The 17,993-nt window shown below is 39.9% G+C and overlaps 1 pseudogene; it reads right to left on the reverse strand.

Moving 5' to 3' along the window:
- Nucleotides 1–5,888: 5,888 nt before the first annotated feature.
- Nucleotides 5,889–6,520, reverse strand: LOC140512443 (large ribosomal subunit protein eL13 pseudogene; annotated as a pseudogene).
- Between the last annotated feature and the right edge of the window lie 11,473 nt (nt 6,521–17,993).

Here is a 17,993-nt window from a genome sequence, read left to right on the forward strand (position 1 = left end):
AGACTATTTTGTGCCTACATAAATTTAGTAACATTTACCAAGTACCTGGTTGTTACATAAATAGTAAATGATAAAGAAGCCTATTCACTGAATGGGTATTACCTCACTTTGAGTACCTGTAAAGGCCTTAGGCTAAAAGGTCAAGGTCTCCCATGGCATCCTGGGCCATCTCCAGTCATCCTGATAGATATCTGGCCACTGGACCCAGATGGTTCAGGAGGAGAAAGTGAGGCTAATGACCTTGCACAGCCCTTCCTCAGAACAAAGTCAAGTACAAGTCATGTCATCATTTCTCTGATGTCATGGCACTTTTCAAAACTGAAGGACAAACTCATATGATAGAACAAAGACTCAAGTCCACTGACTCTAAATATTTTGTTGACACAACCACACTGGATCCCAAAATGAAGTCCATTGTAGGGGTCTGACCTAGTTCATTTCCAAGTTCAGAGTTTTCCTTAGTCCTCAGAGACATCTGAATGACTATAATCACATACACACACATGCGCACACACATACACATACCCACACACGCACACCCACATGTACATAAGCATACACATGCACACATACACACAAGCACACATGTATACACACATGCATGCACACACACATACTCACACACATGCACACTCACATACACATGCACACACACACGTCCAGATTTGTACTGGAAGGACAGGGCTCCAATGAAATTTCAACTTGAGTCTCTCTAGTTCCTAAGACTGGCCTTTCTCTCCCATGATTCTCCTTTGTATTCTGAACTGTTGATATGTCTGTTGAAAAGCTTCAGTGTTTCAATACATAAACAAAGGTAATGCTTATGTATTTTTAAAATCTGACATTTTAAAATATCTACATTTTTATTTTTTCCAAGATCCTTTATATGTCACCCACGTCCTAGAACCCTTCTGGATATAAAGCACAGGGTTCAATTCTGGGATGGGGTACTTCCCCCTAAAAAATTCTTCATCCCAAGATTTACTTCAGGAACCTCAGAATTTAATTCACTTTTAGAGCTCTGCAAAAAAATGAAGACTGTCTCTCCCCACCCTATGCAAATGTTCAGACTAACAAAATCCAAGTACAGCCTTGTTCTCATCCCTCAAAAAGCAGAAACCATAAAAGACTTTCATGAATCCAAACTTGTTTCTCATTTTCCATGTGTGTTGTATCTCCACGTTAGAAACCTTTGTAGGGCATGAACTATCCCCCTTTTGCATTTGTGTCCCCAGTCACCAGCCATTGAAGACAATAAATTCATTTCATTTGTTCATTCATTCCAAAATCGATCAACCCTAAAACATTTATTAAGTACCTACTCTGTTACAGGTATTATGCTAAGTGATGGGGATGCAAAGAGAAGCAAAAAAAAAAAAAAAAATAGCTCCTATCCTCAAGGAAATGACCATCCAATGGAGAAAAACATATGAACAAATATATCCGAATAAGTCGGATACATGATGAGCAGGAAACAATTAAGAGAGACAAGACATTACACATGAGAGAGATTGGGGAAGGCATCTAGTAAAGGATGGGATTTTATGTGGGGCACAAAGGAAGCCAGGAAAGTCAAGAGGAAGTGGAGATGAGGGAGAACATCCCAGACATGGGAGATGCAGAGAAAATGTCCAGAGCCAAGGGATGGAACGTCCTGCTTAAGAAACAGTCAGGAGACCAACGTCATTGGATTGCAGAGGATGGGTCAGAGAGGAAGGTGGAAGAAAACTGAAGAGGAAGTGGGGGCTACGCTCTGAAGGGCTTTGAAGGCCATACAGAGGATTTTCTATTTGATCCTGGAGATGATGAATCATTTATTCAACATCTATTTATTCATTCAGCCTAAGCTGAGAAGGAGAAGATAGCTCACTTTCCTCAGGTGGGCTTTGTCTTCCCCAGAGATCCAAGAAGTTCTCCAGGATGATAGCGCCATCTTGTGGCTGAGATTTCTACTGAAGGTAAATGCAAGAGAATCAGCCCTTCTCCCCTCAGACCTGACCACCAGGTCTCATTGTGGTACTAGGCCACATGTTCTTTAAATACCCCATATCTAGTGCTGAAAGCCAAGGTGGAAAAGAAAAAAACAAGCTATCATTCCAAGTGACCCTTTAGAAGTTCCTGGAACTATCCTCCTATTTTCGCCTAGCCTGCCTCAAATGCCTGTGTTGTAGACACCTTGTCTGACTCTATGTTTCTCGAAATGCAATGATCCACAAACTCTCCCACCATCTGTTCAGCTTTCTCACTGGAAGTGAAGACTGTTCACCAGGGATGAATCTTGATAATCTTGTTTCTAGCTGGCCACCACCAGAGATGACTTTGTCCCGTGTTGTGAGGCTTATCTGGGTCGCAATGTCTCTGACAACAGGGAGGCCAAAATAATAGTGCCCAAAATTTCTTTTTATAAGTAATTTTTTTCAGCTAATAAGTGCTTTACTCATATTTATTCGAGCAAAACAAATTTGTACATTATCATACACATAACAAGCATATATATGTGTGCATACTATATTTGTATATATGTGTGTGTGTGTGTGTGTGTGTAGAGATACATCAGATGCTATTTTGAATATGAATATATAAAGCACTTGAGTCACCATTTTGTACAGAACATTGTACTAAGTACTAGGGATCCAAACAGAAATGTAAGGCAGTCTCTGCTGTCAAGGAAATCACATTCTAATGCCTGACTATTCATGTCTGTAACAGAGTTTTGTTTTTCTTTCTTTCCCAATCAAGAAGGAAATAGGAGGGCAAAAGAGCAGATTTTTATTGACTGAAAAAAAACTACTAAGGAAAGAAATGTAAGAAAGTAATTAGCCTCACTGCTCGTAATAAATCAGATTGGAAGTTGCTAGCTCTACCCAGTAAATTGCAATCTTGTCAATGAAAACTCCAGGGATGACTAGAATGAATCATGGTGGATATGACAGAAGTTGAAATGAATTCTTCACCCTCACTTGAAGCTTAGACTGAGAAGTTATGCTCTGTTTACATGAGTCCCCTGGTCAGCTTAGTTCCCTCCCTTACAAGGGGTGTGGTAAACTGTGGAAGATTATATCCTTGAATATATGGAGTCAGGGAGGGGCGGGGGGGGAAGCTTTGCTTTTCTTTCTTTCTTTTTTTTATTTTTTGCTTTGCAGTTAATTAAATATATTTTGTTTTAACTAATGTATCTTCTGGTTGGTCTGGCAAAAGAAACATTTATGGGGGCTTATGAACTATGGATTCAGCTGGATGTTGAACCAAAGTGTACCCTGATTCTGGAGTAGCTTTTAAGGGATCTCCTATTAGGGGGCACCTAAAACACATGAAGAGATTCTTAATATTTTAAAATCAGCAGCAATCCCAGGCAAAAGAGAAAGTTGATGAATGAAAATTGGTCAAGGTTTCCCCTCCTTCTTTTCTGCAAACATAAATACATAGATTCTTCTATATTTATACACTGCTCACACAGTGTCTTTACACTGCCTGTTTTTGCCCATCATTTAGATTTCCATGCCCTGAGAGATATAACTAAGATATCACCTTCCACCAACTCCCCTATGCTAAGTTGCCCTTAGTTACTGATAGAAAATAATTATAAACTCATTCAAAGAGGAAGACTGATAATAACCAAATTGTTATCCCTCTAAGAGACATGTGCATATCAAGAGTAGACAAGAGACATGATAGAATACAGAAGTCAGGGGGTATATGGGGGAATACCTATTGATACTTCCCAATTGTAATTCATAAGTCTCTAGCCTTTCTGATGCAGAATTATGTAGCATTTCAGAGTTGGAAGAGATTTCAGAGGTCACTGAGTCCAACTCAGAACTAAGCAAGAATCCCTTATACAACCAACCAGACTAGGAGATATCTAGCCTTATTTGAAGATCTTTTATGTTGAGGTGAATCTACTTCTTCCCAAGTCAGCCCATTTCCTCCTTGCATAGCTCGTAATATTAGCTCATGTTCCCCTACATCAGGCCAGAGACCATTTCATGATAGCATACACTCATTGCTTAGTTCTCACATCAGTGGCCATGCAGAGTGGCAGCCACCAACCACACAGTCACATGCTAGCCGTTCAAAGCTTGAAGCTTATAGACATCTATTGGATCTCTCCTAAGCCTTTTCTTTTCCATCTCCAACTCCTGCAAGAGATTATTAATGAGCATATCTGATGGCCTTTTACATCCTGATTGGATGCTGTATCCTTTCTTCAGCTTATTAAAATCTTTAGGAAAATGTGGTGCCTAGAACGAAACACAATAATCCAGAGCAGGCTATGATGGATCCATCATCTCTGTAGTACTGGACCTCATGCCTCGATTAATTCAACCCAAGAGAGTATTACCTTTTTGACTTCTGGGTCCCACTCCCAACTCATATTGAGCTTGCAGTCCACTGAAACCTCCAGATCTTTTTCTTTTCTTTTTTTTTTTTTTGCATTCTTTTGTTGATCACTGCTATTTGCATGAGTTCCTAGGCATCAATGCAGTTTTGTAAGCCTATCACAAGAATTGCTATGGTGGCAATGAAAAAACGCAGAAGTGCAATGGGTACACAAAGTCATTGCTTAAGAGAAATATAAATGAAGATAAGAAGGTTCACACATAACCTGCAAGCTGGAAAAAAACAAGTCAATATTTGGAGACATGGGAAGATTGGGACATTAAACACATGCTTCATGAAGCCCAACTGGTTCAACTTTCTGAAAATCAATGTGAAATTACAAAAACAAAACAAAGACTGGACTAGAGAGAGAGCAGTGACAAGGATATATCCCAAGGAAGTCAGTCAGAAATAAAGTTTCAGGATACACAGTCATAGTACTATTTTTTTGGAAGAGCTGAAGTGAGCTCTCATCAACTGGGTAATACTGAAAACTTTTAGCATACCAGTAACTCATCTGTATAATACAATCAATGAGGATTCAGTGAAACATTAGGTATGCAAAATGAAATAAGCATAACACTTTCCCAAGGTGCATGTCAATATCAATATACAGTAAAAAAAATATATATATAATAAGGCAACTGAATTAAAGACCCTAGAGAACATTTAGAGAAAACCTCACCTCTCAAGAGGAAAGTAGCACCTACAACAGGATGTCAGAAAAAAAGAAAAAAAACAACTTGTGTTTCTAAGGAGAGCTGCTTGGCCATGGGTACAGCACTGGCCTCAGACTCCTGAAGAACCATGGGTCTGGTTGAGGGAGGATCAAGGTGGAATGCAGGTGGTTGGTTACTAAATGAGTGAGGGAAGCATGTCCAGCAATGAGTGATGAGCTCTACCATCAAAGAAGTTAGCCCTAGAAGGTTGTCATGTCAAGGCTATTGGAAAAATAGCAGACAGAGAGCAGAGCTAGGAAGGCTCTGAGGGATCATGTGATAGAGGCGGCCTACCAAAAGTATTATAACAGAGATTTGGAGAGAAAGAGAAGAACCTCAAACCCTCTTCCCTTTACTCAGGCTTAGGTGAGAGAAGTCTCATTGAGTGGGTGATTTTTAAGATAAAATCATGTGTGGTCAAACCAAAGTACCCAACCATCAAATGAATGGAAAGCATTGGAGATGGGTCATTTCCAACAAGGCAGTTAAGGCTCGCAATGGAAACAGAGAGCAGCTAGAGAAGGAGCCAAAAGCCACTTTTAAGACTGTCAACAGAAGAGAGCTGGACCAAGGCCCAGGTGTTTTACCTCCAAAACCTAAAGCCTATGTCAGCAGTCTTTTAATGATCCTGAGGCCAGCAAATGGCCACACCTGTTCAGGAACAAGGAGAGCAACCTGCTCCCAGGACTCTTCCCCCAGACAAATTGGCTTTTTAATCCCTCTCCAGCTCTGTACAGCTGATCCAAGACAATGTCATGCAGCTATTTTGTATTATTTTGTTCAGAGTTCTCAGAGGCTCTTTACTTTTTTTTTCTCAACATCTTGCTCTGCAGCCTCCTTGACTCGTTTTGCCTGGATTCCAAAGAGACAGGCATTGACCCAACCCACTCAAAGACTAGCAAATACCTTCAAATTCTTCTCATCTTCAGTAATGACACAAGCTTTCTCTTTCTTGTAGACATTTCTGATGGGCATAGCTGGGTTGCCAACTTGAGTTCTTCAGCAGAGCTATATCCCTTCTTGGGTACAGATGGCTTCCTTGGGAGGAGGATAAGTTTGGAACGATATTCTTTCAGTCGCTGCACATTTGCCTGAAGAGACTCTAAACTTACTTTAGCGATGAGGGTCCACAAAGATACCAATGGTCTGTGCCACTTTTTTATGGATACCAACCACTTGAAGCTCTTCCAAGCTGAATCCTCTACCAGCATTACTTTGTTGTGATATCGTATAGTAGGGCACCTCACGATGGCCCAGATAGGACCAGATGCAGGGTGAGGGACAATTCAACGGGCTTTTGCTTGACAAGACTTTCACCTTCTGATCTTCCTGGTTGGCTGGTTAAACCATGTAGCAACTTGTCTTTGCCAGCCTTTGTGGAAATGGTGCTTCAGAATCATGCCATTTTGGCTGGGTACCATGCCTGTTTACAGCCCTCCTCATGGGTACCTCAGGCGATCAGAAAGGCCAGATCGTTTTCAGTCACGCTACTATCTCGCCATATCTATCACAAAGAATGATAGGACCATAAATTTCAAGCTGGAATCAGCCTCAGAGACCATCTGTTCCAAACCTCTCATTTTACAGATGAGGAAACAGAAATCCAGGGAAGTTTAAATGGCTTCTCTAATATCATATGGACAATACTTTTCTGAGGTTTAGATTTACCCTGCGTCTCCTGTATCCAGAATGGTACCTCTTTCTTCTTTACCACAGATGACCTTCTTATTAAACATCCATTCAACAATTGGATCTCATGAACATTTGACAAACAGAATATCCATCCCTCCATCCAAATTGCTGGAAAACAAGACAAAATGAAACGGTAAATAGTAGAGGGCCAAGCACATGTTCCTTAGTCCACTAGAGACCTCCTTCCATGGTGAAACTAAACCAGTCATGACTTCTATTTGAGTCCAGACATATAATCAATTCTCAGTCCATGAGAAGGCATGTTATGATCTAGTTCCATGTCCCCAGCTATGCCATAAAGAGGGCATGAGAGAACTTCCCTATTGCTTTGCTAAACTCTAGCTAAGCTATGTCCATGGTATCCCCTTGATCTAACAGTCTAATAAGCTTGTTGAAAAAGGAGATAAGGTTGATTTGGTAAAATCTGTCTTTGTTGAAGCCATTTGGACTCAGACTATCCCTTAATCAATACTAATTGCCCATTCCTTTAATAATTTAGTTCTGAATATTCTCAGGAGTCCAAGTAAAAGTAAGTGACATTTTGTTTAAAGACTGCATTCTCTTATCATTTTTAAAAATCAGAATGTTTATCCTTCCCCAAACTTAGGTCTTTTTCTCCTGCTCTCCATGCCCTTTCAGAAGTCAGTGACCAAGTCATCACTATCCAAGGCAGACATTTGCCTTGTGATCATCATGGACCTTGGTGTGCTTTCTTTCTACCTCTTACTTCTCTTACGGTTCAAATTCACTTACCTCTCACTATTTTATCTTTTCCAAATAAACAGAAGACAGCATAGGTCTGCCTTCTCTGAGTTCTATCTGTTCTCACCAATTCATTCAGCCAAAGCTGTGGTCCCCTCATTTCTTTGATTCCCCCATTTCCCCCAATATAATTTCTCATTCCTTAATTTCTTCACTGGTCTTATCTCATTTTGAACTATCAGAGTCTTCATGCTATCCTTACAGAAAAGTGTCCATTATGGAATCCTTACCAACCCTCCTCCACCCTGGCCCCCACAGCCACAATGTCAGGGAGCAAAGTAAACCCTATGGAACAAGGACCTGTCATTCTCCACACCAACAACTGCCGCAGACAGGGCAGACAAACCAACCTCATTTTCTCTCCAGCATTTAGCTGAGTGCTTTTAAAGCCCTTACTCAAGGATGTTTCATTCACTCATTCACTCCCTCACTCATTCAGTCCTTTGAATTTACCCTCTATTGTTTGCTGTGGTTCATCATTTTTTACAAATCTTTTAAAAATCTAAATTTGTTGATGAGTTCTCTGCTGTTTAGTCTAATCCCTTTATTTTATTGATTAGGAAACAGGACAAGAAAGTTAAGTGACATCACATGGGTAGGAATGGAATGGCCAAGACTTGATCCTTGGACCAGTACTATTTATACCCCAGCCTTCCATGCCTCCAAATGATACTGGAGGGTGTGCAAGGTGGGGTATGGAAGGCTAGAATGTTTTTAACTGTGAGTTATTTGGGATTAAAGGCTGTTTTTATCTTTTGTCTTAAGACCCTCTTCAGTAATGTTCAGAATTATGTGTTAGTATGGGGTATACTGAGTTCTACAATTACAAAACATGGCCCAGATTCAGAGATGTAGCTTTAGCTAAGAGAACCATAATAGGACTCCCTCCTATTCCACACTTATCTTTCTTTCAAATGAGCCTGATACAAGGGTTATAGTTATATGAAATTGAATATGGCCTTCTTGTAATTGCCACCCACTGCTCTGAGCTCTGTTCTGCGGAACCAAATGAAATGAGACTCATTTCTCTTCTCCATGGCAACCTTTCCAAGATTCAAAGACAGCTGCAACATTCCCCCCATGAGGATTCTTTGGACATCCCTTCTAGACCTGGCTTTCTGTGTCTCTATATGTTGTAGCAAGAATTTAGCAGAAGAAAGTGGGCTGACAAATATACTTTTTAAAATTATTCTCCCATCCAGCCAGACAGCTACCCCTATCTCTGAGTGGATTTGTCATCACCAGTCTGCAAAGATCCCTTGTTCCTGGATGCCAGGTCAGACCTTGGAAAATGCAAGGGACTGAAGGCTCCTTCTAGATTCCTCTTCTTCCAAAAATAGAATCATTGCAAAAACCACATGAAAAAATAAAAGAAAGACCCACTGTTTTGTGCGCTGTACTTTTGGGGGCTTTGGAAAAAAATTATAATGTGTTCTGTGCTCTGAGACACATTATTTTCCAAGAGGACATTTAAACAGTTTTCTTCCAAGAGTCTGTATCCTGTTATACTCTGGAATAAGTGACCTCATGGTGTTTGTATTTGTGTCCCTCACCAGCCCTCTTTTATGAGATGGAGGGATTTTTGGGTAAGGAGCCCAGGAGGTGGGCGCCAGCTAGGAGGAGGCTCTCAGAAAACATGCTGCCTTTGCTTTGATTGTTCCAGCTGGTTCTTCAGGGCTCATGGGAATGAAAAAGGAGAGAAACCTAAGACAAAATCATTGGCCCAGTTACTCAGATGCATATCCCCTGGCATGTGAAGGAATTTAAAATAGTGAAAGAACATTCAGTAAGCTCCAAGTTGCATTGCCCTTGGAGGACCTGACTGAACGGGTGTTATTAAACTGTTACCTTGGCTGTAGTCCCAATTACATAGGCCTATAAATTTCCTAGTACACCCAGAACTGCAGGTCCTGCTGGCCAGAAGTGGTGGGAGACTACCATGATCTTCTTTCCATTAGAGCTGTTGAATCTTCTAAAGGCAAGAGATTCATTGGCCAAGATGTGTGGGAAGGGGAGTATGACTCCTCCAGAAGGGACAGCTGAAGGGACAGAAAACAAAACAGCCCTTTCCTCTTCGCTAATTCCATCTCTCCCAACACTGATATGCCACCATTCCTCTTTTACTGTGCCCAGACGTATATCCAAACTAAAGAAAAGGAGGGAGACAATGGGAGGAACCAAGCAAGACTTTTATTAAGTAAGCAAGATTGTAAACTTAGGGCCAGAAGAGACTTTAGTGGAGAGTGAGACCAACCTTCTCATATTACAGATAAGAAAATAGAGTCCATTTTTGATAAGTCCAAAGAATCCAGCTTCTGGAATAAGAACTCGCTATTTGGGAGCAGGGAAAACTGGAAAATAGTAGGGCAGGAACTAGGCATAGACCAACATCTCACACTGTATACAAGATAAGGTCAAAATGAGCACGACTTAGACATAAAGGTTGACACCATAAGCAAATTAGGAGAGCATAGAATAGTTTAATCTGTCAGATTATGGAGAAGGGAAGAACATATGATCAAACGAGAGATAGAGAACACTATGAAATGCAAAATAGATAGTTTTGGTTACATTAAACAAAAAAGGTTTTGTACAAACAAAGCCAATGCAACCAAGATTAGAAGAAGGGAAGTAGAAAGGTGGGAAACAATTTCTATAGCCAGTGTTTATGACAAAGTCCTCATTTCTAAAATAGATAGAGAATTGAGTCAAATTTATTAGAATACAAGTCATTATCATGTCATATATATGTCATAATTGATAAATGGTCAAAGGGTATGAACAGTTTTCAGATGAAGAAATAAAAGCTATCCATAGTCATGTGAAAAAGTACTCTAACTCACTATTGATTAGAGAAATGCACATTAAAACAGCTCCGAGGTATCATCTCACACAAGTCAGATGGACTAATATGACAGAAAAGGAAAATAATAAATGTTGGAGAAGATGTGGGAAAATTGGGATACTAATGCATTGTTGGTAGAATTGTGAACTGATCCATCTATTCTGGGGAACAATATGGAATTATGCCCAAAAGGCTATCAAACTGTGCATACCTTTTGGCACAGCAATATCACTATAAGGTCTGTATTGCAAAAAGATCATAAAAAAGGCAAGGGACCCACATATACAAAAATATTTATTACAGCTCTTTTTGTGGTGGGAAAGAATTTGAAATTGAGAGAATACTCATTAGTTGGGGAATGGTTGAACATGTGGTATATAAATGTAATGAAATACTATTGCACTATAAGAAATGATGAGCAACCAAGATTTCAGGAAAAACCTATATGAAATGATGCTGAATGAAGTGAACAGAACCAGGAGAACATTGTACACAGTAACAGTCACAGTAACATTGTGCCATGATCACCAGTGATAGACTTAGCTCTTCTCAGCTATGCGATTATCTAAGACACCTTCTAAAAGCTCATGGTGGAAAATGCCATCCACATCCAGAGGAAGAACTACGGAGTCTGAAAGCAGATCAAAGCAGACTAGCTTCACTTTGTTTTCTTGTTGTTTGTTTGTCTGTGACTTTTCCCTCTTGTTCTCTTTCTTCTTTCACAACATGACTAATGTGGAAATATGTTTGACATGGTTGCTCATATGTAACCTACATCAGATTGCTCACTATCTTGGGGAGGAGGGACAGGGAAGGAAGGAGAAGAAAAATGAAAGGTAAAATCTTATAAAAATGAATGCTGAAAATGACCTTTTTTATATAATTAAAAAAATAGTATTTACCAAAAAAGGGGAGTGAGGACAAGACCTAGTCAGCATCTGAAGCAGGAAGGATCTGAACTTAGGTCTGCTGCTGTCTCAGTGTGGTTTCAAGGCCAGCCAACAGGGATATTATCAGGAGACCTGGGAAGAAATTCTAGATGTAGGATTCCACCCCTCCCACCCCATCCATCCCCAATATATGCAGACACTTAAAGCACCAGACCAACAGGTACAAATCCCTCTAGACTATCTTGGTTAAATTTAATCATCTCCACGACACATGTAAGAAATCCAACATCCAACAGTTTCAGGGCTGAAGACTGACCTTTCTCATTTGTAACCAGATGTTAGTGAGTGTCAGCCAAAAAAAAATGTTGGTGAAAACAGCTGCTGCCAACAGCCAAAACTTTGGTTGTATTGGTTAAAGAGCCATGGTTGCTTGCAGAATGGACCAATATAGTTCAATCATTTGGGAAGCATGCTTCTACGCCTCTACTTCTCTGTCAAACTCATTACCTTTAGGCTGACTTTTCCCATCCCAATCTGTTTCACTGACTGCCTACCCAAAACTGTCTTGTTGAAGATTCCAGTGAATGTATCAGAGAGTGAAAGGCTCAGTGAGAACGAAAGATGGGGTATGCCAATCTTAAGCTTCCCCAGCTACTTTGCAGACCTCCCATGATGTTTCATATGAGAATGAACATGAACAGATGACCTGTTGGCATTTGACCTACAGTCTTACTGCTGGTTTTTCTAATGAGTCTTCCTTGGTAAGTGGTTTCCAAGCACCATACCAACAAAACTGAGGGTGCAGAAAGCTTGTAGGCATGGGACTCCTTCAAAGGGGCTTCAGAGGCAATCTTGGTGACTCTTCTTGGAAGTGGAACGAGTCCAATATAAAAAGAGGTGCTGTCAAGATGATGTTCTAGAAAGCTCAATGGAAACTTAAGTGTCCTTTATCCAACCCCTTGCTGCTCCTTATTTATCTATCCCTTGTACTTCTCAGGCAGTAAGGGATCAATCAAACATGCTTAGGAAGCTGTAGGCTTGGCTATATGGGAGGTGGTGAGTTTGTTGCTAAAATGGGAAGTCAAGAGGGAGGGCTGTCTTGAAAGGGGAAAACGTTAGACTCTGTATGGGATAGCTGATCTCTCAAGTGTCTGGAGGACTTCTGCACAGAAATTCCTAAGAGGAAGCCAGAGATAAAAGACTCAAACTTAGGGCAGAGGTCTGGGCCAGAGATAAAGATTGGTGGCCTCAGTTGATCCATCCATTCCCAAATATTTATTAGATTTCTCCTGTGTGCTATGCAAGCACTCATGTCTGCAGATACAGAAAGGATAGTGAAACAACTGCCTTTCCTTAGGATCTTACATTTGATCAGGAGAGAGGGGAAAAGCATGAACTTAAGAAGATCCAAATAAATTCAAAATAAAGACAAAATATTTTGAGGGTAGGGGAGATCCAAAAAGTCTTCCCAAAGGAGTGGGACCTGTGAAACCTTTGACCTTGAAGCCACATGTGGCCCTTCAGCTCCTTAAGTGTGGCCCTTTGACTGACTCCAAACAAATGTGTTCTGTAAAGTTTGGAATCAACCAAAGGGCAACATTTGAGGACCTAGAGGGCCATATGTGGCCTTGAGGCCACAGGTTCCCCACCCTTGCTAGAGGGTTTTGCTTGAGCAGAGTGTTGAAGGAAAAACGATTCTAAGAGGCATAGATGAGGTAGGAATGGACCTGAGGGATAGGAGACCACCTGTAAAACACAAAAAATGGTATAGAGACAGGAGATAGAGAGATGTGTGTGTGTGAGGAACAAGAAGAGAACCAGCTTGGCAAGAAGGCCCTGAATAATGAGGCAAATGAGCTTCCTGAGGACTGGAATGGTCATTAAACAAATAAGAACCCATGGTTGAGACCTGGGCTGTTTCATACACTAGGGCCAGAAAACTGAAAATAGATGCCATAGTAATAGTACGACAGAGGCACAAAAGGAGGTACTCAGGACAAGCCTCTAGGACCATTCTTAAGGCCCAAAGCATTTACATATTAGCCCCCAGAATACAAATAAGAAATTCAGTGACTTTGGAATCTTGGTCCAGGAAGGTAGATAATATCAAATGCCAATGGAGCTTGATGAAATGGGAATTGTGATTAGCCTGGGTCGTATCAGGGACAATATATTCAAACCAAAAAGAGTAAGGATCAAAGGTGTAAACCTGGAACTGCCCTTGTGGGTCACTGAGTCAGGAAATCGAAGACAGAAAAATGACTTGTCAGGTTCACTGCAGCCTCCTATCCACCATACTGCCTCAATGCCTGGTGGAACAAAACTCACTAAGAAGGAAAGGATGTCTAAGATAAGCTAATAAATAAGGTAGTAAGAAAGCATGGTGAATAGAGTTCTCATCCTGTAGTCAGAAGACCCAAGTTCAAGTCTGGCCTTAGATATCTGCAAGCTGTGTGATTCAGGGCAAGTCACTTCACTACTATCTTCCTCTGTTTCCTCATCTGTCAAATGGACATAATAATAACATCTACTTTCCAGTTTATTTTTTTAATAAGGATAAAATCAGTTAATATTTGCAAAGTGCTTTGCAACACTTCAAGTGCTTCTTCAATGTGAGCTGTTGATAGCATTACAATTGTTCATAGCAGTGCTGCTGCTGCTGCTCCTTTCGAATCTCCCAGCTCAAATGAATTATGTCCTTCCAGATGGAGATTACTTCCAGGGATGTTGCTGAATCACCCTTTTTTTTTTTTTTTTTGTAGGGTTTGAGGAAGGACCAAGAAAAACAAAAAGCTTCCTGAAGGCTGAAGGTGGGCAAATGGTGCCTCAGATATCAAAAAGGGCAAACATAGATTCCAAAAATTAGAGATTTGAGTGTGATTCTCAATGAAATTCTAGAATGGGTTGGGAGTGATGAGTTGTGAGTTCCTAGGTAAGTGGTGAGCGTTGGCAGCTGACAAAGGTTCACTAAGAGGCTCCTTTCACTTTTGAATAGGAAGGAAATAATCATTGTTTTAAATGTCTACTTTGTGTCAGGTACTGTGGTAAGTATTTTATTTTATTAATATTTTATTTTCCCCAAATTATGTATAAAAACAATTTTAGATTTCTTTTTTTTAAGTTTTGAGCTCCAAATTGTATTCTTCCTTCCTCTCCTTCCCTCTGTCTGCGATGGAAAGCAATATGTTACGCATGTGCAACCATGCAAAACATTACCATATGAGTAATTTTGGGTAAGAAAACTTGAAAACAGAGAGAGAGGGAGAGAGAAAGAGAGAGAAGAAGGAAAGGAGGATGAAGAAAGAAAGAAAGAAAGAAGGAAGGAAGGAAGGAAGGAAGGAAGGAAGGAAGGAAGGAAGGAAGGAAGGAAAGAAAAAGAAAGAAAGAAAGAAAGAAAGAAAGAAAGAAAGAAAGAAAGAAAGAAAGAAAGAAAGAAAGAAAGAAAGAAGGAAAGAAAGAGAAAGAAAGAAAGAAAGAAAGAAAGAAAGAAAGAAAGAAAGAAAGAAAGAAAGAAAGAAAGAAAGAGGAAGAAAAGAAGGAAGGAAGGAAGGAAGGAAGGAAGGAAGGAAGGAAAGAAGGAAGGAAAGAGGAAAGAAAGAAAGGAAGGAAGGAGGAAAAAGAAAGGCAGAAAGGCAGAAAGAGTGTGTTTCAGTCTGTATTCAGGTGATGTTAGTTCTTTCTCTGGAGGCAGACAGCATTTTTCATCATGAGCCTTTGGGATTCTCTTGCATTGTCGCATTGCTGAGAAGAGCTAAGTCATTCACAATTCTTCACTGCACAATACTGCTCTTGCTATGTGGAATAATCTTTCCCCTGATTCTTTTCACTTTACTTTGTATCAGTTCACATGAGTCTTTCCAGGTTTTTCTGAAATCATCCTACTTGCCATTTCTTATAGTACAGTAGTACTTGATCACACTCATATACAACACCTTCTTCAGCCATTTCCCAGTTGATGTGCATTCCTTTAATTTACAATTCTCAGCCACCACAAAAAGAGCTGCTATAACTATTTTGCAAAAATAAGTTCTCCCCCCACCCCTTTTTATGTCTTTGTAATACAGACCTGGTAGTGGTATTGCTGGGTCAAAGAGGATGTACACTTTTATAGCCCTTTGGGTGTAGTTCCCAATTGCTCTCCAGAGTGATTGAATCCATTCATAACTAACAGTTTTCCCGCATCCCCTCCAACATTTATCATTTTTTGGTTATATTAGCCAATCTGATAGGTGTGAAGTGTGACCTCAGAGTTGTTTTAATTTGCATTTCTTTGGTCAATAGTGACTTAGAGCATTTTGTTTTCATATGACTACAGATACATGCTAAGCACTTTTACAAATATTCTTTCATTTTCTCCTTACAACAGCCCTTGGAGGTAGTAGCTGATAGGGTTACTCAGTTAGAATGTCAGGAAACAATGTAGGGAGAACATGTATGGATGTCTACAAGATATTTGATTAAGTCTCTCATGATATACTTAGGGAAAATGCAGAGAAACATCGACTAAATGATAACCAGTCATGTACCTGTGTAGTGGGTACAACATCTCTAGAGAGGTCTCTAGTGTTGTTAACAAAGCCTCAGAGCTTTGGGCTGAGACCAGTGCTGTTCAGCAATTTTATTAGTGACTTGAAGGAAGACATCAAAGCACATGAATCAAATTTATCAATGGTACAGCATCTGGAGTGGCATTCAAGGCTTTGAATTGTGTATCCTGATTCAGAAAGGTCCTGCTAGGCTTGAATGATACGGTCAAGTTAACAAGAGGAGATATAGTAGAGATCAATGTACAATTCTCCTCTTTGTTTGTTTGTTAGTTTTAAATCTCTGCACTACAACTGCAAGGCAAGGTGGGGGTGGGGGAGAATTTGACTTGATAATAATTCATGCAGAAATGAACCTAAGCCTTTTAAGGCTCCATTTGGGTCCATAGGGTATTGTAGCTGCCAAAAAAACTAATGGAATCTCCAGTTGCCGTAATAGAAATACTGTATTCAGAAGGTGGGATATAATAGTCTCTCTGTATTTATGGTGGCTAAGCCACATCTGACAGATCATGTTTCCTTCAGGGAACTCCATTTTAAGAGCAACTTTGACAAGTTGAATCATGTGCCCAGACAGATAACCTGAATGATGAACAATCTGCAAATGATGTCACATGTGGAAAAGTTGAAGGTACTGGGAATTCTTAGCTTGGAAGAGAAAGGATAATTTCAAGGCTGAAGGTCATAACAATAACATCATCTGGCATTTTAAAAGCACTTTATGGTCTGCAAAGTTCTGGTCTCCACAGCAGAAGCAGCTGCTACTATTTTACAGATGAGGAAAATAAGTCTTAGGGACCTTCCATGATGTTCTAGAAAGCATCAGGTGATCCCGACTACAAATCTTGTGCTCCTTTCACTATGCTGTGGGTGACTATGTGGAAAGCCATCCTGTGAAAGATTGATTCTGAGTAGCTCTAGATGGCTGAACTAGAAGTTGATGCTCAAAAGTGTGCTGGGGCCAGCTCAAACCAGATTGTAAGAACCAACTGCTAAGCGCTCTGTGTGAGCATTTATACCCCAGGAATCAGTAAATGCTATCAGTCAGGGCTTGACTTATTTTGTTGAGTGTCTAGACAGAAGAAAGTCATGGAGAAAATGTGAATAATGCCAACTACTCTGGAAAGCATAGAATACATATATTTTTTTAAGAGTAGATTGTTAAACATTTACCAATACACCACCGAGTAAAGGGACCATGGAATAATGGTGCAGACTGACTCCAAATAAGAATGATATACCTCTTAGAGCTTTATAAAAATGAAATGGGCTGTCTTCTTAGGTAGTGAGCTCCCCATTCCTGGAAATATTCCAGCAGATGCTCAAGGTCAGGGGTAGTGTAGAAGGAATTCATTCTCACAGTGGATGAGTGGCTGGACCAAATCAGTGTGAAGAATTCTTCTTCCTGTGGGTCTACAATGGTGTTTGCTGGTATATTTTTCATCCCTTTACTTCCATTACTCAATTTATTTCCTTTTAAGACTTTTTTTTACAAATCCATTTTGAGCAGTCAGTCAATATCCAATAAGAATTCGTTAAGTGTTTACCATGTGCCAGGCATGGTGCTAAGAGCACCCTACAGTGGGAATAGCTATTCATAATTCTGGTCCAATAGTAATCGTCCTCAATCCACTCCGAATTTGTAAATGATGTTCTTTGTTTTGTATTTTTAAAGGTCAGAATGACTAAACCAAAAATAGGATGCTTCCCAAATGTTTTGCAAACTTGCACTCACCATATAAATGACAGTTATTGATATTTTTAATAATCTTGTTTTAAGTTGGGATTTAGTAGTTCATTAGCACTGAGGAAATTCCCTCTGCCAATTCAGACTTGGACTTTTCTATGGCTTATCATCATAGAAAGTTGTTCAAGGTATTAAGAAATTAAAGTGACTTGTCCAAGGTTACACATCCAGGAGGTCTCAGAGATAGGATTTGAACTGTGATCTTCCTTACTTCACAACAAGCTCTCTATCTATGATGCCATATTGCCTCTCTAGAATTTTAATTATTAGAACATTTTTGAAGCATAACCACAATAGTAAGGCAGGAAATCAAACCAGTTTGTTTTTGAGAAATTATCAGCAAGTGTTAAAATCAACACAATTTTGTGTTAGATCTCAGTTAATTAGAAAATCTAGTCCATTCAAATATTGCAA

This window comes from Notamacropus eugenii, chromosome 6 (genome assembly GCF_028372415.1).
Source record: "Notamacropus eugenii isolate mMacEug1 chromosome 6, mMacEug1.pri_v2, whole genome shotgun sequence".
NCBI classification, from domain to species: domain Eukaryota; kingdom Metazoa; phylum Chordata; class Mammalia; order Diprotodontia; family Macropodidae; genus Notamacropus; species Notamacropus eugenii.